At 41.4% G+C, this 25,473-nt stretch overlaps 1 protein-coding gene across 7 annotated transcripts in view; it reads left to right on the plus strand.

Annotated features, from left to right (window-relative positions):
- The window catches only part of bcas3 (BCAS3 microtubule associated cell migration factor), a 987,973-nt gene that overhangs the window by 257,513 nt on the left and 704,987 nt on the right, over positions 1 to 25,473 (plus strand). The gene's annotated exons all lie outside the window — the stretch shown is intronic.

Genomic DNA, 25,473 nt, shown 5'->3' on the forward strand with positions numbered 1-25,473 from the left:
AGTTATATATCTGTGGAATTCATTGCCGCAGGTGGCTGTGGAGGCCAAGTCATTGGATATATTTAAAGTGGAGGTTGATAGGTTCTTTATTAGTAATGGTGTCAAAGGTTACAGGTAGAAGGCAGGAGAATGGGGTTGAGAGGGATAATAAATCTGCCAATATTGAATGGTGAAGCAGACTTGATGGCTGAATGGCCTAATTCTGCTCCTGAGTTTTATGGTCTTTTGATTGTTTGATTAAAAGAATGAGAAAAGAATATTTAACTAACAGATCTTAAGTAACCTTTGATTGTGCATGGAAGGTGATTCAAGTGTTGAGAAATTTTCATACGGAAAAAATATTCTGATATTGGTTCCAAATTTCTCTGTATTCAAATCATACATAATTTGCAGTTTATTTATAGATTATTCAATCCAAATGGTTAATGCTAGGCAGAAACTTGAGTTCTACACTTAGTTGCAAACACTTTATATGACAAATTAGGTCCCTTGAAAGATATCACTGCTATTTGCCTCAAAGTCCAAACCTGCCATTAGCTAGTGCAACCTTTATTATTCAAATCTTCTTAGTTCTTAGCTTTTCAAGCTGTAAGTGTTGTGCTTCTCTAATCATTTATCATAACTAAATCCATTGAATGAGAGGGCCAGCCTTATTTTCTTCTTTGCACAAATTCCAGGTGTTGAATGACTTGTTTGTGGCTTGGTGATAAATCTGTGCATAACACACAGTTTGTCCAGATCAGTTCGGGTACTGTTATATCAACCTGCAGAATTAATTTAGCAAAGTGCTAATTACTTCTTATTTTTGATTGCAAAATTCTACATAGGTTTAATTCATCATAGTTGGTTCAACACACAACGTGCAGGAGGAACTAAGCAGGTCAGCCAGCATCTATGGAAAAGAATCTCGGCTCAACGTCTTGGACCGAAGTGTCGACCCTTTATTTCTATCCACGGATGCTGCCTGACCTGCCGTGTTCCTCCAGCATTTTATGTGTCTTAACTCTGGATTTCCAGTATCTGCAGAAACTCTTGTGTTTATAGTTCACTGTGGTTCAATGAGTAAACATGTAATCACCTAGTGTGTTTTATTGTTTTATTTCTTAAATATCTGTGACCATCTTACCATGTTTACTGAAGCTATGATCACAACCACTTGAAGAGGGTTAAATAGAGTTACAGAGTAATATGGTATGGATACGGGTCCAACTGGTCCATGGTGATCAAGATGCATATATAAGCTAGTCCCATTTGCCTGTGTTAGACCTGTTTGCTGTTTACCTTTAAGCCTTTGCGATCCATTTGCCTGGCCATATAGCTTTTAAACATTGTTATTGTACCTGCCTTTAGCTATTTCCTCGTGCAACTTATTCTATATATGCACCACCTCTGCGTGCAGAAATGTCTTCTTAGATCCCTTTAAGTATTTCCCCTTTCACCTTAAACCTATGCCCTTTAGTTTTTGATTCCCTTTCCCTGTGTGCGTTCTACCTATATTCCTAATGATTGTATGCAACTTTATAAGGTCACCCCCCCCCCCATTCTTCTATGTTCCGTAGACCAAAGCCTAAGCCTGCCCAACTCTCCCTATATCTTAGGTCTTGTCTTGGGAACATACTCATATATCTTCTTTGCATTCTTTACAGGTTAATGCATACTTCCCTGCAGTAGAATAGCCAAAATTATATGCAGTAGTTTAGATGTGGTCTCACCAGATCTTGTACAACAGCAACATAGCATACCAACTCCCACTCCCAGTGCTCTGACTGATAAAGCCAATGAACCAAACACCTTCTTCACCACCCTGTCTACATTGACACCACTTTCAGGAAACCATTTAATTGCGCTCCCAGGTCCTTCTGTTCTACAACATTCCCCAGGATCCAACTGTTCACCCTGAATACTGAAATCTACCCTGTAGATGCAGTAAAGTTGCGTAAAGACATTTGGATCAATCGTTCCATTTCTGTCCAGTCAATGAGCTGACTGATAGACCACTCATATAGTAAACAGTAGGGCAACGAGAAGTGCAGTAGAACAAAGAGATCTGGGAATACAGATCCGTCATTCCTTGAAAGTGGCATCACAGGTAGATTGGGTCATAAAGAGAGCTTTTGGCACATTGACCTTCATTGTGTGCAGTTTTGGTCCCCTAATCTGAGGAAAGACATCCTTGCCATAGAGGGAGTACAAAGAAGGTTCACCAGATTGATTCCTGGGATGGCAGGACTTTCATATGATGAAAGACTGGATCAACTAGGCTTATACTCGTTGGAATTTAGAAGATTGAGGGGGGATCTTATTGAAACATATAAAATCCTAAAGGGATTGGACAGGCTAGATGCAGGAAGATTGTTCCCGATCTTGGGGAAGTCCAGAACGAGGGGTCACAGTTTGAGGATAAAGGGGAAGCCTTTTAGGACCGAGATTAGGAAAAACTTCTTCACACAGGAAGTGGTGAATCTGTGGAATTTTCTGCCACAGGAAACAGTTGAGGCCAGTTCATTGGCTATATTTAAGAAGGAGTTCGATATGGCCCTTGTGGCTAAAGGGATCGGGGGTATGGAGAGAAGGCAGGTTCAGGGTTCTGAGTTGGATGATCAACCATAATCATACTGAATGGTGGTGCAGGCTCGAAGGGCTGAATGGCCTACTCCTGCACCTATTTTCTATGTTTCTATGTTTTCATAAATCGGAGTGTTGAGTAGAGGAGTTGGAATGTTATGTTGAAGTTATAAAATGTTGGAGTATTCTGTGCAGTTCTGATCACCCACTTACAGAAAATTTATCAATAAGATTGAACGAGGGCAGAAAAACTATACAAGCAACATATGAGGACATGAGTTATTGGGAAGCATTGAATAGGTTAGGACTTTATTCCCTGGAGTGTAGGAAAATGAGGGGAGATTTGATAGAGGTATACAAAATTGTGAAGGGGTATAGATAGGGTAAATGCAAGCAGGCTTTTTTCACTGGGGTTGGGTGAGAGTAGAATAAAAGGTCATGGGTTAAGGGTGACCTGAGGGGGAACTTGATCACTCTGAGGGTAGTGAGAGTGTGGAAAGAGCTGTCAGCAGAAATGGTGGATGTGGGTTTGATTGCAACATTTAGAGAAGTTTGGATAAGTACATGAATGGGAGAGGTTTGGAGGGCAGTGGTCCAGGTGTGGGTTGATAGGACTAGGCAGAATAACAGTTTGGCACAGACTAAATGGGCTGAGGGGTCTGTTTCTATGACTTTATGATTCCTTCCACCTCTAGCTACAAGAAGCCAAAAAGCACATAGGGTAATAGCCTGAAACTAATATATGAAAATCACTGGCAAATTTCTGTGAAACTGCCCAGGGCTTCCAAGCAACTCTGAAGAGACGGAGGTTATTCAAGGCTCTTCACTGACCAAATAAAATTTAAGAGGTTTGGGCTTTCAAGTAGTAGTGAGATTTACTTATTTTTAAATCATGGTACAAATTATGTTGCTTAAGGAGTGGAAAAAAAGGAGTAACATGCTCTGACATAAAATTAAAAGCTTGGTTTGCAGTGTGCTACTTTGCTGTAATACAACTGAGAGGTTGCTGATGGTATTAAAAGCCATGAAAGCAAAGCTTGAGTGGTAGATATAAACCATCAGTAATGTGAGACTGTGTTACGGAGTCTACCCCCTCCAGCTCTGCTGCCATTAAATAACAGACCATCAAATTGTAACATCCTTGCTTGTGAATAGGAATATTACTGTTCAGGTACTTTGAAGCTGACAGCTTTCAAACAGAAAATAGTGACATTGCAATAATTGCACTGAAGAATGTCAGAAAACCCAAGGCAGTTTGTGTCAGTTCACAAGAATGATGATTAAAGAAGAAATTTATTGTTTTGAAATTGCTTCATTCATTGCATGTACCTCTTAACAAATTACAAGATTGAACAAAAATCTACTTGAGGCTCTAAAATATTTCAACTTCTCGCATGCCTTACCCCAAAGTTGGTAAAACACTGCCTGGCGGATATGTCAATTTCTGAATAAATGTTCTCAGCTATCTAAAATATATCTTAACTTTGCACATACAAAATGCTGGAGGAACTCAGCAGGTCAGGTAGCCTGGAAATGAATGAACAGTTGATGTTTCAGGCCAAAGCCCTTCATCGTGTCTTCAGTTTCCAGCATCTGCAGAACTTCTGGTGTTCCTATCTTTGCAGTTCTGTAATATTCCTGATGAATTAAAATGTATCCTTTCTAATGTTTCACGTCAGCCATTTTTGCTGTATGTAATAAGGATTGCCTATTTCAACTTTAGCTTCAGTTTGCTGCTGATTATTCCTCTCCTCTTGGCTCAGTGTTATGGTTTCTACAAACTTGCCTAATATACACTCAGTGGCCACTTTATTAGGTACACCTGTGCACATGCTTATGAATGCAAATATCTAATCAACCAATCAATCATGTGGCAGCAACTCAATGCATAAAAGCATGCAGACATGGTCCATGGAAAGGAATAAAGGGTCGACATTTCGGTCCGAGATGTTGGGCGGAGTTTCCTTTCCATAGATGCTGGCTGACCTGCTTAGTTCCTCCTGCACGTTGTGTGTTGAACCAACTATGATGAATTGATCATAACTATGTAGAATTTTGCAATCAAAAATAAGAAGTAATTAGCACTTTGCTAATTTAATTCTGCAGGTTGATATAACAGTACCCGAACTGATCTGGTCAAACTGTGTGTTATGCACAGATTTATCACCAAGCCTCAAACAAGTCATTCAGCACCTGGAATTTGTGCAAAGAAGAAAATAAGGCTGGCCCTCTCATTATGTATACATTCCCCAGCATCGGAATGGGGAAGAATGTGATCTAAGTGATTTTAACTACGGAATGACTGTTGGTGCCAGATGGGGTGGTTTGACTATCTCAGAAATTACTGGTCTCCTGGGAGTTTCATGCACAACTGTCTGTAGAGTTTACAGAGAATTATGTGAAAAACTGAAAAAAAAAAATCCAGTTAGGGGGAAGTTCTGTGGACGAAAATGCCCTGTTAATGAGACAGGTCGGGAGAATGGCCAGACAGGTTCAGGTTGACAGGAAGGCAAGAGTAACTCAAATAACCATGGGTTACAGCAGTGATGTACTGAAGACCATCTCTGAATGCACAACCCGTCAAACCTTGAAGTGGATGGGCTTCAGCAGTAGAAGACCATGAACGTAAGAGATACTGAATACCATGTTCTACTGGAAATCTGAAGCAAAATGATAGGAATTCTCAGCACATGAGGTAGCATCTATAAAGAAGAGAAATAACGTTTTGGGTTAATGTTGAATAATATCTAGATTTATTGCCATTTTCTTTAATCAGAATAGCTTTACTTTATCATTTTAGAACTGGGGTCTCCCAAGTTTTTCTCTTGCAAACCATGTTCAGTGACTCTGTTCGTGACTTCTGAGGGTTAAAGCTAGCAGCCAAATTCCTGAGATCCATTCTCACCAAAGTGATTTTTTGCATCTTTTGGGAGCTGTTGACCGGTTTAAATTTTGAGAATCCACAGAAGTGCTATCCAGAAGTCTATGTCCACTGGAGGCTGGCGAGTAAAGGCCTGTCCTGGGATTGAAGGGCTGTGGATATGTGTGGGTGGGAGGAAGCAAAGGGGCTGATTTTTAGCTATTGTTTTTTTGTTACTTATTGTGTTCTGTATTATTCTGTCAAGCATTGTGGGCATGCTATATTGGCACTGGAATGTGTGGCGGCACTTGCTGGTTGCTTCCAGCACATCCCTAGGTTGTGAACACAAACAACATATTTTACAGTATATGGGAAAATAAACTTGAATCTTGAATCCAGCATTGAGATACAGTATACCATTACCACTCACTGCAGATGGGATTTATGCACATTTTATTTCTTATCCGTAATTTAACCTCTAACTTTATTTTAAAAAATAATTTCTTATTCTTTATCATTACTGAATGTTGTTTTTTGTTGTATGTCGCACCAACACACCATAGAAAGTTCCTATTACATGCAAGTGTATATGGTGAATAAAATTAGAAACTGAATCTATGTGCTTTGATATAAGCTTACTTTGAGCCTTGAACTTTGAAGTTCTAGATGGACAAATAGCCCATGTGCACCACCTCAATACATATTTCTTTTTTGCTCATTTTGCACTACTTATTTAATTTAATGTTAAATATATATTTGTTATTATTTATAGTTTTTATTATTATGCATTGCAAATGTACTGCTGTCACGAAACAACAAATTTCGCAACATATGCCAATGATATTAAACCTGACTCTGATGTTTGATAAAGTTGATCCTTGATGTTGTAAGGTGGAAATATTGAGGTGGAAGAATACTGAAAATAGAATGAAGACTTGTTATAAGTTAATTTTCAGGTGTTAATAATTGGGAATTAGTAACCACAGAATTCATATATCATTCTTTAAGGATGAAAAATTACGCAGTCCCGCAGTTTCTTTGAAAATTAAGCTCCTGTGAATTACACATCTTTTGTCACAAGGCGCAGAAAGTTTGCCTGTAATTCCTGGCTTCCAGTGTTACAACCTTTTTGCTCTCAGATATCAGATTTGTATTGTTTCTCAGTATTGCTGGGCCCACCTGTTGAAGATTTGTTCCACGATGAACACAGCTGTTCATGACCAGGATAGACTACCTCAGATTGTATAAGATGATGAGTAACCAGGACATGAACTGCAGCATGCTGCATGGTCCTGCAGCTTGTTACTGAAACAGATGCTGGACTAACTTGGAATAATGTAGTGCTGTAATTGACTCCTGGCTAATGTGTTGTTTAAGGTATAATAGACAGTTAAAAGTATTCCTCAGTGATCTTAAAATGCCTACATTTCATCTTTGGATGTAATCAGGGCCAGGATCTATGTTACATGCTGGTGGTTAACAGTCAATGCTAACACAGTAAAGATCGAGAATGAAGTTAAAACCATCTCATACGGCTTATGGTAGTATTAATTACCCAAGAGAAATTTTTTAAATCTGTGAGGCTCAGATGATACGTATAAGCTCTGTAGTTCCATAATGTGGTTAACTATCCCAGGTTTTGCAATATGGGGCAGACTGTGGAATAGACTGTTGAGATCACTAATTGATACATACTTGGTTCACACTCACGAGACTGAAGTTGTTGGCTGATAATATCCCTGGTCCAAAGAGTGAAATTTTATAATCTTAATCATCTCACAAGGGCAAGAAAAAGCCAGGCCCATGGAACAGCTGAAAAGGCCACTCTCCAGCCTGTAGCCCATTATAGCTGTCAAGCTTTTGAAATGGTTCAGAGTTCCAAAAATCATTTACAATTTTAAAAATAAATTAAGGGCACTTTAAAATGGTTAAATATTACTATAAAAGCTATTAAAAATGGTGGGCAAGCTATTAGGATTTTTATGGACAGGACTTATGATCATTTAGAGAAGCGTAGTCTTATTAGGGATAGGCAGCATGGTTTTGTGAGGGGCAGGTTGTGCCTCATGAGCCTGATTAACTTTTTCAAGGAAGTGATATGACAATTTGATGAAAGTAGAGCAGTGGATGTGGCGTATATGGATTTTAGTAAGGCCTTTGACAAGGTTCCTCGTGGTAAACTCAACCAAAATGTCATGAGGAATGGGGCTCATGGATAGTTGGCTGCATAGACTCAGAATTTGTTTGCCCACAGAAGACAGAGGGTGGTAGTAGATGGAGCATATTCTCCCTGGAGGTCCGTGACTAGAGGTTCCACATGGATCTGTTCTGGGACCCCTGTTCTTTGTGATTTTCATTCTTGACTTGGATAAGGAAGTGGGAGGGTGGATTAGTAAATTTGCAGATTATGTGAAGATTGGAGGTGTTGTGGGTAGTGTTGAAGGTTGTCACAGTTATAATAGAATTTAAACAGGATGCAAAGCTGGGCAGCGAAGTGGCAGATAGAGTTCAATCTGGAAAATTTAAGTGATACTTATTGGAAGATTGAACTGAAGTCAGAGTATAAGCTTATTGGCTGGATTCTTAGCAGGATAGAGGAACAGAGGGATCTTGGGATCCAAGTCCATAGATACCTCAAAATTGCTGCACAAGTTGATAGGGTGGTTAAGAGGGTGTATCATCTATGGTTTCAGTGGTCGAGGAATTGAGTTCAAGAGCTGTGAGGTAATGTTGCAACTCTATAAAACTGGTAAGACCCTACTTAAAGTATTGTATTCAGTTGTGGAACCCTCATTATAAGAAGGATGTGGAAGCTTTAGAGAAAACATAGAGGAGACTTATCAGGATGCTGCCTGGATTAGAGAACATGTCTTATGAGCAAACAACAGGAATTCTGCAGATGCTGGAAATTCAAGCAACACACATCAAAGTTGCTGGTGAATGCAGCAGGCCAGGCAGCATCTCTAGGAAGAGGTGCAGTCGACGTTTCAGGCCGAGACCCTTCGTCAGGACTAACTGAAGGAAGAGTGAGTAAGGGATTTGAAAGTTGGAGGGGGAGGGGGAGATCCAAAATGATAGGAGAAGACAGGAGAAGGAGGGATAGAGCCAAGAGCTGGACAGGTGATAGGCAAAAGGGATATGAGAGGATCATGGGACAGGAGGTCCAGGAAGAAAGACAAGGGGGGGGACCCAGAAGATGGGCAAGGGGTATATTCAGAGGGACAGAGGGAAAAAAAGGAGAGTGAGAGAAAGAATGTGTGCATAAAAAAAACGTAACAGATGGGGTACGAGGGGGAGGTGGGGCCTTAGCGGAAGTTAGAGAAGTCGATGTTCATGCCATCAGGTTGGAGGCTACCCAGACGGAATATAAGGTGTTGTTCCTCCAACCTGAGTGTGGCTTCATCTTTACAGTAGAGGAGGCCGTGGATAGACATGTCAGAATGGGAATGGGATGTGGAATTAAAATGTGTGGCCAGTGGGAGATCCTGCTTTCTCTGGCGGACAGAGCGTAGATGTTCAGCAAAGCGTTCTCCCAGTCTGCGTCGGGTCTCGCCAATATATAAAAGGCCACATCAGGAGCACCGGACGCAGTATATCACCCCAGTCGACTCACAGGTGAAGTGTTGCCTCACCTGGAAGGACTGTTTGGGGCCTTGAATGGTGGTAAGGGAGGAAGTGTAAGGGCATGTGTAGCACTTGTTCCGCTTACACGGATAAGTGCCAGGAGGGAGATCAGTGGGGAGGGATGGGGGGGGAACGAATGGACAAAGGAGTTGTGTAGGGAGCAATCCCTGCGGAATGCAGAGAGAGGTGGGGAGGGAAAGATGTGCTTAGTGGTGGGATCCCGTTGGAGATGGCGGAAGTTACGGAGAATAATATGTTGGACCCGGAGGCTGGTGGGGTGGTAGGTGAGGACCAGGGGAACCCTATTCCTAGTGGGGTGGCGGGAGGATGGAGTGAGAGCAGATGTACGTGAAATGGGGGAGATGCGTTTAAGAGCAGAGTTGATAGTGGAGGAAGGGAAGCCCCTTTCTTTAAAAAAGGAAGACATCTCCCTTGTCCTAGAATGAAAAGCCTGATCCTGAGAGCAGATGCGGCGGAGACGGAGGAATTGCGAGAAGGGGATGGCGTTTTTGCAAGAGACAGGGTGAGAAGAGGAATAGTCCAGATAGCTGTGAGAGTCAGTAGGCTTATAGTAGACATCAGTGGATAAGCTGTCTCCAGAGACAGAGACAGAAAGATCTAGAAAGGGGAGGGAGGTGTCGGAAATGGACCAGGTAAACTTGAGGGCAGGGTGAACGTTGGAGGCAAAGTTAATAAAGTCAACGAGTTCTGCATGCGTGCAGGAAGCAGCGCCAATGCAGTCGTCAATGTAGCGAAGGAAAAGTGGGGGACAGATACCAGAATAGGCACGGAACATAGATTGTTCCACAAACCCAACAAAAAGGCAGGCATAGCTAGGACCCATACGGGTGCCCATAGCTACACTGTTAGTTTGGAGGAAGTGGGAGGAGCCAAAGGAGAAATTATTAAGAGTAAGGATTAATTCCGCTAGACGGAGCAGAGTGGTGGTAGAGGGGGATTGATTAGGTCTGGAATCCAAAAAGAAGCGTAGAGCTTTGAGACCTTCCTGATGGGGGATGGAAGTATATAGGGACTGCACATCCACGGTGAAAATAAAGCGGTGGGGGCCAGGGAACTTAAAATCATCGAAAAGTTTAAGAGCGTGAGAAGTGTCACGAACATAGGTCGGAAGGGATTGAACAAGGGGGGATAAAACCGTGTCGAGGTATGCAGAAACGAGTTCGGTGGGGCTTATGAGTAAAGGTTGAGTGAGCTAGGGCTTTTCCGTTTGGAGTGAAGGAGTGTAAGAGGTGACTTGATAGAGGTGTACAAGATTATGAGAGGACCAGCTAAAACTTTTTTTCCAGGGCAGCAATGGCCAATAGCAGACGACAGTTGTTTAAGGTGAGTAGAGGAAAGTTTAGGGGAGTTGCCTGAAGCAGATTTTTCACACAAAATGATGGGTGCCTGGTAGAGACATCTCAAAATTGCAGGTACAGCCAGGGCAACCATCGCTGAGGTGTACACTGCGTCAAGGCCTGATGGGGGAAGATGAACCCATGGTTGGCTCTATAATTCCATGCTGATTGAAGCGACGAGCAAGATTAAAATCGTCGATTATGAAAGTAGAAAGCAAACAGTTGTTTAGCGCCATATGCTTGCATTTGGCCGGTCTTTCTCTCTTCTCGCTACTACTGTTGGGTGGGAGGGGCAGGAGTCTTGGGTCTCCTGCAGCCAACAGACTCCTGGATGGGCTTCACTCGCCTCAGCGCTGAACCGGCTCCGTGGCTGTGGACTCAATTTCAGGACTCTGCAGTTCAGGGTCTGTGTGTTATTTGTTTATATTTTCATTGTTAGCACAATTTATTCTTTTTTTGCACATTGGGTATTTGACAGTCTTTGTTGTGCGGGTTTTAAAATCTGTTCTATTGTGTTTCTTTGTTTTGTGACTGCCTGCAAGAAGGCGAATCTCATACTTTGATAATAAATCTTCTTTGTCTACTATCTAGTAGATAATAAATCTACTTTTTAAAGTGTGCATTCTGGGCACATTTAAAAAAGACTTTTAGATAGGCACACGGATATAAGGAAAATGTAGGGCTATGTGCTGTGTAGGAGGGAAGGGTTAGGTTAAGTATAGAGTAAGTTAAAAGAAAGCACAACATCATAGGCTGAAGGGCCCATGCTGTGCTGAACTATTCTGTGTTCGTGTAACCATGTTTAAACTGGTGCAGGATCATTAAGTTGTTTTTCAGTTGGTGATTATCAGTAATTTTGTTCTGCTGCTGTTGTACCAAGGGAAGTATTGAAAAAAATCAGTGCTTTGAGCCTAAGTTATTGACAATCTTCATTAATAACTTAGCTAAAGTATTGATTGTATTGTATTCAAGTTTGCTGATGACAAATAGCTAGATAGGAATGTTGTAAGGCAGACACAAGAGGGAATGCAAATGCATATAGAGATTGAGTAAATGTGCAGCAAGGTGGCGTCTGAGTTTATTTAAATTGGTGGGGAAAATAAAGGAAAAATAAATAAAGAACAAAAAACAAACTGCTGGAGGAACTCAGCGGACAGGCAGCATGCATAGAGGGAAATGGACAATTGACATTCCAGGTCGAGACCCTTCATCTTCACTCTTGTGTCTCCAATATTTGATCAGACTTAGGTGTTTCAGTGTTTGTACATGGATCACAGGAAGGTTGCAGGTGAAGCAAGAAGTTAGGAGGGAAAACGAGAAGCTTGAGAAATTCTGCAGATGCTGAAAATCTAGAGCAACACACACAAAATGCTGAAGGAATTCAGCAGATCAGTTAGGATCTATGGAGAAGAAAAAAAGAGCCAGTGTTTCAGGCTGAGACCCTTCATCAGCACATCACGGTAAAGGGTTGGAGTGCAGGAGAATGGAAGCGTTGTTACGGTTCTGTACTAGCTTTGATGGGATCCCTGCAGCATTGGTCCACGTTACTCAGGAAAGTTTATACTTGCTTAGGAGGGAGTGCAATGCATCTTGAGTAATTTGATATCTGGGATAATGGGGTGGTCCTATGTTTGGGTATGATGCAGTTTTATGTGCTTGGAGAGTCTGTGATGAAGAACGTGTGATCTCCAGGTAAACAGATAGAGGATATATCAAATGGAAATTCTTCATTCAGGAAGCATTAATCTTTGAAAGGGCTTCTGGATATTTGAAGATGGACTATATGCAATGTTTGAAAACATATATATTTGGAGCTTAGGTGATTTCAGAAATAGAGATTGGACAGGAAAATGGTTAAAATCGAGCATGTACTTGCCAAAGGGTAGAAGAGACCTAAAAGCTGGTACAGCTTTCTCTCCCTCTACTTCTTATATTTTATATATATATATATTTTTGTAATTTATTTCTTATTGAATTTCATCATCAAACAAATATTTCCATAAGATGCGTTTCAGATACTGTACATATATATCATATTTGTCACAAATCTCTACATAATATTTATCTGAAGTATACAGAAAGGAGAGGAAAGAAATGTTTAAAAACAATAAGTAGTGCAAAATGGAGAGGTAGTGTTCGTGGACCCAAATATGTGCTTGAGGTATATAACATGTTGGAAGTGTTGCATGAATACATGTTAATGTGTTGAGTGTAGACACTTGGCCATATGGTTCTAACTTGAAACATTAGCACACTTTTTCTAGATTGATCTTCTGCAGGTTTTCAGCATAGACACTTCTACATTTTTTCTTATTTCCACCCGGCTGATTCATTAGTGGAATCACTTTTGTTGCTTACATGCCCAAACTTAGCTAGTAACCTTCAGTCAGCTGTTTCCCAATTATACTAAAGCTGTTTGTAATATTTGTTTCCTCGCAAGCAATTTTCAGTTACAGAGTTGCAGCACAGAAACAGGCTAGTTGGTCCATCTAGTGCATGCTGACCTGTTCCCAGGAACCCACACTGGATTTCAGAGTCACAGAGCTATGAAGGATCCAATAATTTCCTACATAAGCATGGAAAAGCATAGAGCACAACATAAAATGGCGACAATAGTCTGACATGTTTTATATTAGCATTAGCACCAAGATAGAAAAGAAGGATCAGCCATGATTGAATGGCAGAGCAGACTCGATGGGCCAAATGGCCTAATTCTGCTCCTATGTCTTCTGGTCTTACAGTCTAAAATTCTCGGGGGCGGGGGAGGGGAACCTGAACTACTCAAGCTTGCATATTTTTTTTCTGAAGCTTCTGGGTTAGTACATTGTTCTAATACTTTTTTTTAGAGATTATGAAAGAAAGAAATCAACGAAAAAATAAATCAGTAAGTTGGTTTATCACTGTCATATGTACTGAGGTACAGTGAGAAACTTGTCTTGAATACTGTCTCTGTTTATACAGATCAATTCATTACAACAGTGCATTGAGGAAGTGGGAAGGATTACAAATGGTTGGTGTTCAGAGTTTAAAGTAAATTTAATATTAAGAGTACATATATATCACTATATGTTACCCTGAGATTCTTCCTTTTGTGTGGGCATACTCATTAAATCCAAGAACCATAATAGAATCAATGAAAGACCACATCCAACAGAGCAGTCAAACAACTACTGTGCAAAAGACAGCAAACTATTGAAATAAAAAAAAAGAGAAAAAAATAAATAAATAAGCAATAAAGATTGAGAACATGAGATGAAGAGTGCTTGAAAGTGAGTGTATAGGTTGTGGCAACACACATCAAAGTTGCTGGTGAATGCAGCAGGCCAGGCAGCATCTCTAGGAAGAGGTACAGTCGACGTTTCGGGCCGAGACCCTTCGTCAGGACTAACTGAAAGAAGAGATAGTCTTATCTTTCACCGGGTGTCCAGAACATATTCATCCACATTGTGGCATCCACTGTTTGCCAGAGTTTACTGAGAAGCATTCGTAAAGCCAAGTACTATGGTCTTATGTTCGACTCGACTCCTGATCAGGCACACCATGAGCAGATGTCAGAAGTAGTGAGGTATGTGGAAGCTGATTTTGAGAGGAAAACAGTCTGTGTTAGAGAGTCCTTCCTTGGTTTTATCCTGATAAGCCAGAAGGGTGCTGAGAGCTTGGTTGAAGACATCTTGAAACAACTAGAGAAGGACGAAATGGAGCTACAAGATTGTCGGTCACGGAGCTATGACAACACTGCTGTGATGGCTGGACACAGAAGTGGTGTTCATCAAAGAATAAGTGAGAAAAACAACCTGGCAGTGTTTGTGAATTGCGACAATCACTCACTCAACTTGGTGGGTGTACATGCAGCCAAGCAGGATACAATGATGGTCACATTTTTTGGAACCATTGAAGCTCTCTACGTGTTTTTCTCTCGTTCAACACAGCGCTGGGAAAAACTCAAAAATGCCGTGCCTATAGTTGTTAAGTCGGAGTCCAAAACCAGGTGGAGTGCAAGGACAGAAGCAGTGAAGCCCGTCAACAAGTACCTTGAGGAGATACTTCGTGTTCTCCAGGACATGATAGACAATGAAAACGAGACCAGTGAAACAAGAAGTGACGCAAGGCAGCTGTACAACTACATGTTGAGTTACGACTTTCTGACTTTGCTGGGATTTTGGAACAAAGTACTCAATTGCATTGATCGTATTCAAAAGAGGCTGCAGGACCCTAGCATGAACTTCCACGATGCTGCCCTGGATTTGAAAGTCCTCCGATATCATTTTTATGATGAAAGAGAAGTGTTGGTCAGTGAGTCACTTGAAGAAGGAGTTGGTCTCTGTCAAGAATGGAATATTGAAGTTGAAAGACGTCAGAGACGAAAGAAACGAATAGCTGATGAGAACTCGAGAGACGCTGGGTTAACAGCTAAGGAGGAAATGGAAAGAGTCTACTTATCATGAACACTCGACCATCTTCACAGAGAAATGGACGAAAGGTTTGCTCGTTTGCACGACACTGACGCCAAATTTGGGTTCATTCTCGATGTCAAGGGACTGTGTTATGGCGCTAACAGTAACGACCTAAAGAAGAAGTGCAAAAATTTGGGCGAATTGTACAGCTCTGATGTTGATGGACAGCAGCTCTATGAAGAAATTTTGGATTGCAGAATGTTGTTATCAAGGCGGGTCAACATGAAAATATCAAGACCTGAAGAGCTTCTTGAAGTTATTGTTCAGTATGGAGACGAGAGCGTCTTCCCCAATCTTCGCATTGCTATTCAGATAATGCTAACCATCGCAGTTTCCATCGCCGGCCGTGAGAGATCATTCAGCAAGTTAAAACTAATACTTTCATATTTGAGAGCCTCCATGGGTCAAGGCAGATTTTGTGGTCTTGCTCTGCTGAGTGTAGAAAGAGAAGAGACTGAAAAAACTGACCTTGATCACATCATAGACCAATTTGCATCAGTGAAAGCAAGGAAGGTGTAGTTATAATTTTCATGTAGTGCCATAATTTGTTAACGAAAAGATTAACGAGCTTGACTTGTGTTTTAGAGCTGATGTTATCTAAAAGATGGGTGTCAGATATTTGGACAGGGGTGCAATTTCAGTGCTTGCTGTAGGTGCTATTTTCCGTAGATACGCCCCTGTTTCCACCTTTGATCACTCATAGAGGACTGGCCCATGGACTGGGTCTCCGGTTTCCTCATCCTGCAGTCAACAATCAGCTCCTTGCTCTTCTTGACATTGAATGAGAGGTTGTTGTTGTGGCACCATTCAGCTAGGTTTTCTATCTTCCCCCCCATAAACTGATTCGTCACCACCTTTGATTCAGCCAATGGCAGTGGTGTCGCCAGCAAACTTAAAGATGTGTGTGTGTGTGTGTGTGTGTGTGTGTGTGTGTGTGTGTGTGTGTGTGTGTGTGTATGTGTGTGAAATTGAAGGCCAGTATTTCAGTACTTTCCCCATTTATAGCTGCGCTCTGTGCCAATATCACTTCCCCAGCAGAGTTGGAACAAAATATGGCCCTGATTATTGTGTTATTTCTGTGATAACTAACCGTGCCTGCAGGCAGAGGTGCTGTGAGTTGGACCTGTTTCGCTCATCCCCACCAATAGTGACAGCATCATCAGCTATTGTTTTCTGTGAATAGAGGACTCTTCAGTGTGACTATACATTGATCAGTCAAGCAAGGGCTCCTTTCACATTGAATAAGTTTCAAAATGCAAGGCTGTTCAAGCAAGCACTCGCATCCAGGATTAAACTGAAATGTAGAACAATAAGTTCTGGCTGAAAAAGTTGTTTTTTTAACATTAGTTTAAATACCCTAAGAATTTGTGTTTTCTGTTTCTTCTCATTGTCAAATAGGATCATCAATGAAGTTTTACAGTGAGTGTCAAATTAAAAAAAATACTTTTGACACAGGTCATCCTGTCAGTTATAATGTCAAAACAGCATTTTGGGAATTACTAAATCAGACTTCAGTCATATATCTTTCTATAGTTAGAGGTGTATCTCTGAGACCTAAGACACACCTGTGTTACAAGGAGAATGTAATATTCAGGTATTCTACTTGTGCATTTCATTAAGGGTGAACTCTTCACAAAACATTAGAATCAGAATCGGAATCGGGTTTATTATCACCGGCATGTGATGTGAAATTTGTTAACTTAGCAGCAGCAGTTCAAGACAATACATAATCTAGCAGAGAGAAAAAAATAATAAATAAACAAGAAAATCAATTATGTATATTGAATAGATTAAAACAAATGCAAAAACGGAAATACTGTATATTTATAAAAAAAAGTGAGGTCATGTCCAAAGATTCAATGTCCATTTAGGAATCTGATGGCGGAGGAGAAGAAGCTGTTCCTGAATCACTGAGTGTGTGTCTTCAGGCTTCTGTACCTCCTACCGGATGGCAACAGTGAGAAAAGGGCATGCCCTGGGTGCTGCAAGTCCTTAATAATGGACGCTGCCTTTTTGAGACACTGCTCCCTAAAGATGTCCTGGGTACTTTATAGGTTAGTACCCAAGATGGAGCTGATTCGATTTACAACCTTGTGCAGCTTCTTTCGGTCCTGTGCAGTAGCCTTTCCATACCAGACAATGATGCAGCCTGTCAGAATGCTGTCCATGGTACAACTCTAGAAGTTCTTGAATGTTTTTGTTGACATACCAAATCTCTTCAAACTCCTAATGAAGTATAGTCACTGTCTTGCCTTCTTTATAGCTGCATCGATATGTTGGGACCAGGTTAGGTCCTCAGAGATCTTGACATCCAGGAACTTGAAACTGCTCACTCTCTCCACTTCTGATTCCTGTATGAGGATTGGTATGTGTTCCTTCGTCTTACCCTTCATGAAGACCACAGTCAGCTCTTTCGTCTTACTGACGTTGAGTGCCAGGTTGTTGCTGTGGCACCACTCCACTAGTTGGCATATCTCACTCCTGTACTCCCTCTCGTTACCACCTGAGATTCTACTAACAATGGTTGTCTCGTCAGCAAATTTATAGATGGTATTTGAGCTATGCTTAGCCACACAGTCATGTATATAGAGAGTAGAGCAGTGGGCTAAGCACACATGCCTGAGGTGCACCAGCATTGATCATTAGTGAGGAGGATATGTTATCACCAATTGGCACAGATTGAGGTCTTCCAGTTAGGAAGTTGAGGATCCAACTGCAGAGGGAGGTACAGAGGCCCAGGTTCTGCAACTTCTCAATCAGGATTGTGAGAATGATGGTGTTAAATGCTGAGCTATAGTCGATGAACAGCATCTTGACGTAGGTGTTAGCGTTGACCAGGTTGTCTAAAACTGCGTGGAGAGCCATTGAGATTGCATTTACTGTTGACCTATTGTGAGAAGTTAATTGTAATGGGTCCAGGTCCTTGCTGAGGCAGGTGTTCAGTCTAGTCACGACCAGCCTCTAAAAGCATTTCATCACTGTCCATGTGAGTGGTACCGGGTGATAGTCGTTAAGGCACTGGTATAATTTTTGCATTTTTGAAGTAAGTGGGAACTTCTGCCTGTTGCAGTGAGAGGTTGAAAATGTCCTTGAATACTCCCACTAGTTGATTGGCACAGGTTTTCAGAGCCTTACCAGGTACTCCATCGGAAACCTCCACCTTGTGAGGGTTCACTCTCTTTAAAGACAGCCTAACATCGGCCTCTGAGACAGAGATCACAGGATCATCAGGTGCAGCAGAGATCTTCACAGCTGTAGTTGTGTTCTCCCTTTCAAAGCGGGCATAGAAGGCGTTGAGTTCATCTGGTAGTGAAGCATTGCTGCCATTCATACTATTGGGTTTCGTTTTGTAGGAAGTAATGTCTTGCAGACCCTGCCAGAGTTACCGTGCATCTGATGTCGTCTCAGACCTCATTTGAAATTGTCTCTTCGCCCTTGAAATAGCCCTCCACAAATTATACCAGGTTTTCTGGTACAGGCCCGGGTTGCCAAACTTGAATGCCACAGATCTAGTCTTCAGCAGACGAAGTACCTCGTGGTTCATCCATGGCTTTTGGTTTGGGAATGTATAGCAAGTTTTTGTGGGCACACAATCATCCACACAGGTTTTAATGAAGTCAGTAACAACTGCAGCATACTCATCCAGGTTCGAAGATGAATCCCTGAATACAGTCCAGTCCACCGATTCAAAGCAGCCCTATAGGTGCTCCTGTGCTTCCCTTGTCCATTCCTTCTTGATCCTCACTGCTGGTGCTGCAGTCTTCAGTCTCTGCCTATACTGAGGGAGTAGAAGTACAGCCAGGTGATCAGACTTCCTGAAGTGAGGGTGTGGAATAGCATGGTAAGCATTCTTGATGGTGGTGTAGCAATGGTCCAGTGAGTTGTTTCCCCTGGTATTGCAAGTGATCTGTTGATGGTAGTTGCTTAGTGAATTTTTTCAGACTGGCCTGGTTAAAATCTTCCAAAACGATGGTGAAGGCGTTAGGTTGTGCTGTTTCGTGTGTGTTGATCCCATTGCTCAGATCATCTAAAGCCTGCTTGACATTGTCCTGAGATGGAATGTAAACTGCTACCAAAATGACCCCAGAGAACTCCTGTGGTAGGTAAAACGGACGGCACTTCACTGCTAGATATTCCAGGTCTGGTGAGCAGAATTGGGACAGCACTGATATATTTGTGCACCAAGAACAGTTGATCATGAGGTATACTCCTCTACCTCTGCTTTTGAGAAACTCTATAAATCTGTCCTGGTGGTGTATAGTAAACCTGACGATCTGGATCACTGCATCCGGTACGAAAGGGGTTAACCAGGATTCCGTGAAACGAAGGACACACACGGTCCTAATGTCCTTCTGATTCAGCACCCTGGCTCTGAGATTATTGATCTTATTCACCAGAGAGTGTACGTTCGCCAGCAAGATAGTCGGTATAGGGAATTTAAAACCCCGTTTCTTAAACGCACTTGTAACCCTGATCTACACCCACGCTTCCTCTGAGGTGTCCTCCGTGGGCACTTCTGACCACAATCAGAGTTGTTTCCATCGGTTTTAAGCAGTGATAGTTCATTTAAACGCATTAAGACATCTTTGTTGACTGTACTGACCTTGGAAGCAGTTGTGCTTTTTAGCTGTATCAGGCTGAAATGGGAATATTTAATCGTATCCATTGAGAGTACTGCTGCTACTCGAGTCGTGCCCAGGCACCCCGGAAGTAAGATTGTCTCTGAGTTGATGATACGGATAACCATAGTATACCAGTCATAACGTTTAAATATTTCACAGAAATGAACTAAAGTAAAACGTTAAATTTTAGAGGTATTTAGTGGAGTTGTGTTAACGTTCAGCTGTGCTACATGAGAGTGACATCCGCTGTGCTGCAGAGAACAAGCGGCAGCTGCGAAAGGAGAGACTGAACAACCAAAAGACCCGACCACTGACCACAGTCACTACTTACTCTTGTCAACATTGCACCAGAATACGTGGATCCCGGATTGGCCTTTACGATCCCTGAGGACCCACCAATAGACATGTCTACTCCTTAGAAGAACATGGTACTCAACTCAAGTGATCGCACACAATCACTTAGCAGCGCAGTTGTGTAGCACTTAGCGTAATGCTTTTCAGTGTCAGTGATTGCAATCAGGGTTCACTGCCACTGTCAGTAAACAGCTCGTGCGTCCTCATTATGACCACGTGGGTTTCCTCTGAGTGCTCCAGTTTCCTCCCACATTCTATAGATGTGTAGGTTAAGGTTAGTAAATTGTGAGTATGCTACACTGGTGTCAGAAGCATGGCAACACTTGTCAGCTGCCTCCTTCATGTCCTCGGACAGTTGATCGTTGACACAAACTACACATTTCATTCATACCATCTATCAGAAGTAGTTATCATTATTAGTTCTGAAGATTAATCAAAACTTATGTCAAGGGGTCTAATGATGCAAAATGGCAAATTCTGATGGTGACATGAATTTACAGTGACATGCATGTCAAGGTGAGAAAACTTGCTGCTTGCTGGCACGATAACATAGTGGTTAGCACAATCACTTTACAGTGCCAGCAGATGCTGTTCGGGGTTCAATTTCCACTGTTGTCTATAAGTAGTTTGTATGTTCTCCCCGTGACTGCATGGTTTCCTCCAGGTGCTCTGTTTGTTTCCACATTCCAAAGATGGGTGGATTAAGGTTGGTATGGTATGGGCATGCTATATTGGCACCAGAAGCGCGGTGACACTTGTGAACTGCCCCCAGCACAATCCTTGGACAGTTGGCCATTGACAAAGATGACATATTCCTTTGTATGCTTTGATGTTTCAAGTGACAAGTAAAGATACAGCTGATCTTTAAAGCTAAACTAATCTTTATTCTTTTAACATAATGAAAAGCTATTGAAGAACCAGTTATCTGATCATGGATTGAGTTGCTCAGTACTTGTGGATTGCTTTGCTGTATATTTGTCTTGCTCATAATAATGTTTTAAATTTGTTGCTTGCGAAGAGTAGCAAGCACACTGCAGCCATTGGCGTAAAGAAACAAGCTTTCATACCTCTGGTCTTGTCCAGAGTCAGACATTTTCTAGGTCTTGCGCGACTACTGAAGAAAGTGCAAAATGAAACATTCTTGTCAGTCAGCTTAAACACAAGAGATTCTGCAGATGCTGGAAATCCAGAATAACACACACAAAATGCTGGAGGAACTCAGCAGGTCAGGCAGCATTTATGGGGAGGAATAAACAGTCGGGCCAAGTCTCTTCATCAGGTCTCAGCCTGAACCATCACCAGCTTATTCCTCTCCAAAGTTGCTGTCTGACCTGCTGAGTTCTTCCAGTATTTTGTGCATGTTGCCACTCATCAGCCAGCTGGTTCAATAAGGGCAGAAAGAAATTGCTTGGTGCCTTGAAATTTGGAGAGCATTGCTTAGATGATGCAGATCACCATTTCTGTGCTTTTCTTCTGATGTTTGGCATGCACATGAATGCATTTAAGAAAGTTTTGAAATCTTTGAAAACTTGAGCATCTGTGTCAATGCACCCATCCGCTGACTCACCAACTTCAACCACACGATTGGATCATCATCAGGTTCCATGTCACATAGCAACTTCCGAGCCAGTTCTAACTAGAGTTACTCTAACTTCTCTCACACATGTTTGTCATCCATTACAAGTTCAAAGTATAGTAGTTTTCTGTTACATATGCTTTATCCTTAAATGTATTCCAGAAATATGCAAGCTATGAGATCTTTCATGTGTGCATTGACTGTATTGTGGTTTGATTCGTTAGTGACCAGTCCAACAGAAATGCAGAATGTGTAATCTAAGAATGAAATATTTGCTTTGCTGAGCTAAATTATAAAATGTAGCCACTGCAAGGACTCGGTGGTGAAGGACCTTGGAATAAGGTTCTTTTGCTCCTGAGGTGTGGGGGAGTGGTGGTGTTGGCTGGGCTGAGTGACGAAGCCCCTCAATTACCGTAGTAGTGTATCACTCCAGGGGTGACAGCAGTGCTGTTGATATGCAGGAATGTAATCGAACAGTTTGGAAAGCATTGACTTGGAATGTAAAGAATGAAAATGCATTGCACTGTTTATCCTTATAAGCATATTTCTATTTTGAATAAAACGTTTTTCTATATCAAAATAAATTCGGAAATGATGCAGAGAGCATGAAAGGCTTTCTGAGGGAGGGAAGAGGGGAATTCAGAAGAATAAGTTGGTGAAGAATTGTGAAGAGTAGCACAAACAAACAGATTGTTTCAGATTTTGCGCATTCAATGGTGGAGCAGAGCAATATGTACTTAAAATGCATCGTTCTTAAGGTAACTGTGAAATCTTATTGAAGGACTGCCTTTCTGGAAAGGCTCTGTTTAATAAATATCAAATATACCTGAACGATTCAGACTTGGATCATAGTTAGCCTTCCTGACTGCTGTTACAGATCAGTCTCGCTACAGATATTACTGATGAAAACTTTTATCTGGCAAGTTTATTATCCCAAAGACATAGAAGCAGTTATGGGATTAATTCTCTTTGTACATGAATTGATTTTTCTTTAAACCAGTGTGGGAATTTGGAACTTCTTTTTCAAAGTGGTGAAATTGGCACACATGTGTTATGTGTATTTGGTTTTCTAATGATTTTTATAAATGTCTTTGTTTCTGACCATTTTGGATTTTAGTGAACTTTATTAGCTGTCTACAGTTACTCTTTTTAGTCATTGTAAATAATATGTTTTGAACTTGTAACAATTACAAGATAATGGCTTACAACAGTTAGTTAGACTTTTTTTTGATGCCAAGTAAGGCTTAAAAGAAAAACTTTACTATGATATTGCAGGACTGAACCTGCAGGGGGAGGCATTGAGATGCATTTAATCATAACTTTTCACATTGTTTTTGGACAAGAACTGTTAATATCCAGTGTGGTACAGTTGCTTCAGAGTGCTCTGTTGCTTCTAACAACGTAGTCTCTTTCTAGTGAGAACAATAATATGGAAATATTTCCTTCTCCTGTACTGTTTTAAAGCAAAGGAAGAGGTTGAAGCTCTCTACCTCAGGATGTTCCAAAACAATTTGATGTGGTAATTTTGAAGTATGGTCATTGTTAAAGTGTAGGAAATGTGGCAGCCAATTTATGAGCAGCAAGTTCCTACAAACCTTATTTTGAAAAAGATTAGATAATCTGTTTAGACATTCAAGTCACTGAGAAGTCCTCTGCCCTTTGAATGATATGTTGGGACCTTTAATCTTCACATGAGAGAGACAAGTGAGTCTTATCAAATGTTAACTCTTCCATCCTTGTAATGTGGTTGGTAAGTTGTTGAGATGTTAGAAGTTGGCAACTGTTGTGTTTGGTTTCCAGTCTAGGCTGAGTTGGTAAAACTGCATGGTAATCTAAACACACACACACACACACACACACACACACACACACACACACACACACACACACACACACCCACCCACCATTGGGGAATGCTTCCAGATTAAGGTGAGATCGCACTTCTGCTAAAGTCACCTACAGTATTTACTATAGCAAAGCAGGTAGTACCTTGAGGTGTAAAAAAAACTTCAGGTTTCCACCTAAAATTAAAAGTACTTTTGAAAACTGAAATTCATTCATTGAGAAGTATCTGCAATGTCCTACGGATGTGTAACTTACTTACTTACTGTCTGTTACACTGCTGGCATTTAAGGCAGCAGTGAAGGTCCTCCATCTCTGGTGGTGTTCAGAGCTTCCTTCATTTTGTCAGTAGCTTTGTCTTAGTTTTTACTACTGTCAGTCAAGCAAATCCTAGATGGAGACTCAGGAATACCATCACACTCAGATGTAGAAGGACTTTTCATTGCTGTTTTCGTAACAATTTTGTTTTACCAGTCGGGGTTGTTAGCCCTGAGCGGAACCCCCAGATCTGGAGGACCAGTGGACCACTCTTAGTCTGTCCTCTACCCTTTGACCTGTTTGGCATGGATGACCGTACCAAGAGCCAAAGCATAAAGCCCTGACGCCAATCAATGTAGCTCTCCAGATCATTGAGACATGCAAGCCTCCAACCCACGACTTGGTTATGGTCCTCTTGGAGGCTGTGTAAGGAAATATATGAATGCAAATTCTTTCTTAGCCAGATTTTTAGTACATATGCTATTTATTGAATTCCTACCTCTGGATTGTTCTTTGGAAAAATACATATGTATTGAGTGTAGGTAGGTTAGGGTGGGTTAAGACTCTTCCTGGGGATATGAATCTGTGGAAACCCACTTCTGAATCTGCTCCATTGCACTGAAGATTACGTGGGTTGGCATCTGATGCCTTTGAAACTGTGGAGACACTCAGTTGAGTAAATGCTAGGGAGAAGGAAGAGAACTACTTGAACATATAAATTGCTCTCTCTGTAATGTCAAAGAAAATTTATTGGCTGCACTGTTGAGACATGAGTATTAGGGTTGTATATGTAAAGTGTGATCCTTTCCGCTTTTTCCTGTAAATAATTGGGAAATGCACAAACAGTTTGAAGTAAACTTATTATGCTGTCCAAGCATAAACACAATAGAATCTATGTGGGCCCACTTAATGTTGCATGTGACATAAGAATTTCTTTTTAAAAATGTGTAAGTTCTGGAATCAGCTTCGATTTCACTGTCATCCAAAATGATGAAAAAGTTCCAGATACTTAATCGAGCAACATTTTTCCTTCTTAATTTGCTCCTCCAGTTTTCTTTCTCATGGTGTTGCTGATTCATGTTGACCTTCAGTTCTTTGGCATGGCAGTTCTTCAGTATTACGGCTTTTAAATTACCAGAGATGTGAGTTCAAATCTCGGCATGTCAAATGTGCCATCTGAATTTAATTGATAATGTGGAGCAAATAGTAATGATGAACACGTAAACTGGAATGTATAGTAATGATGAACACAATGCTACTAGACTTTAATAAAAACCCACCTGGTTCACTCATGGTCTCCTGGAAGGAAATCTGTGACTCTCACCCAGTCTGTCTGAAGTATGACTCCAGACCTACAGCAGTCGGGGTTGTTAGCCCTGAGCAGAACCCCCAGACCCAGAAGACCAGTGGACTACCCTCCCTGATGGCTTAGGAAGGCAGTCAGTTACAATATATGCTCAGTGGCCACTTTATTAGTTACCTCCTACAGAGGTAATAAAGTGGCCGCTGAGTGTATGCTCATGGTCTTCTGCTGCTGTAGCCCATCCATTTCGGCGTTCAGGGATGCTCTTCTGCATATCATTGTTGCCAAGCGCGATTATTTGAGTTACTGCTGCTGTTAAATGGCTTGAACCAGTTTAGCCATTCTTGTCTGATCTCTGTCACTAACAATGTGATTTTGTCCACAGAACTGCCACTCATTGGATATTTTTGTTTGTTTCTTGCACCATTCTCTGTTGTTTCTAGTGATTGTTGCATGTGAAAATCGCAGGAGATCAGCTGTTTCCGAGTTACTCAAACCACTCCGTCTGGCACCAACAACCATTCCGTGGTCAGTGTCACTTAGATCACACTTCTTCCCCATTCTGATGTTTGGTTTGAACAACTGAACCTCTTGACCATGTCTGCATGCTTTTATGCATTGCATTGTTGCCGCATGATTGGCTGATTAGATATTTGC

Source organism: Mobula hypostoma, chromosome 23, assembly GCF_963921235.1.
Source record: "Mobula hypostoma chromosome 23, sMobHyp1.1, whole genome shotgun sequence".
NCBI classification, from domain to species: domain Eukaryota; kingdom Metazoa; phylum Chordata; class Chondrichthyes; order Myliobatiformes; family Myliobatidae; genus Mobula; species Mobula hypostoma.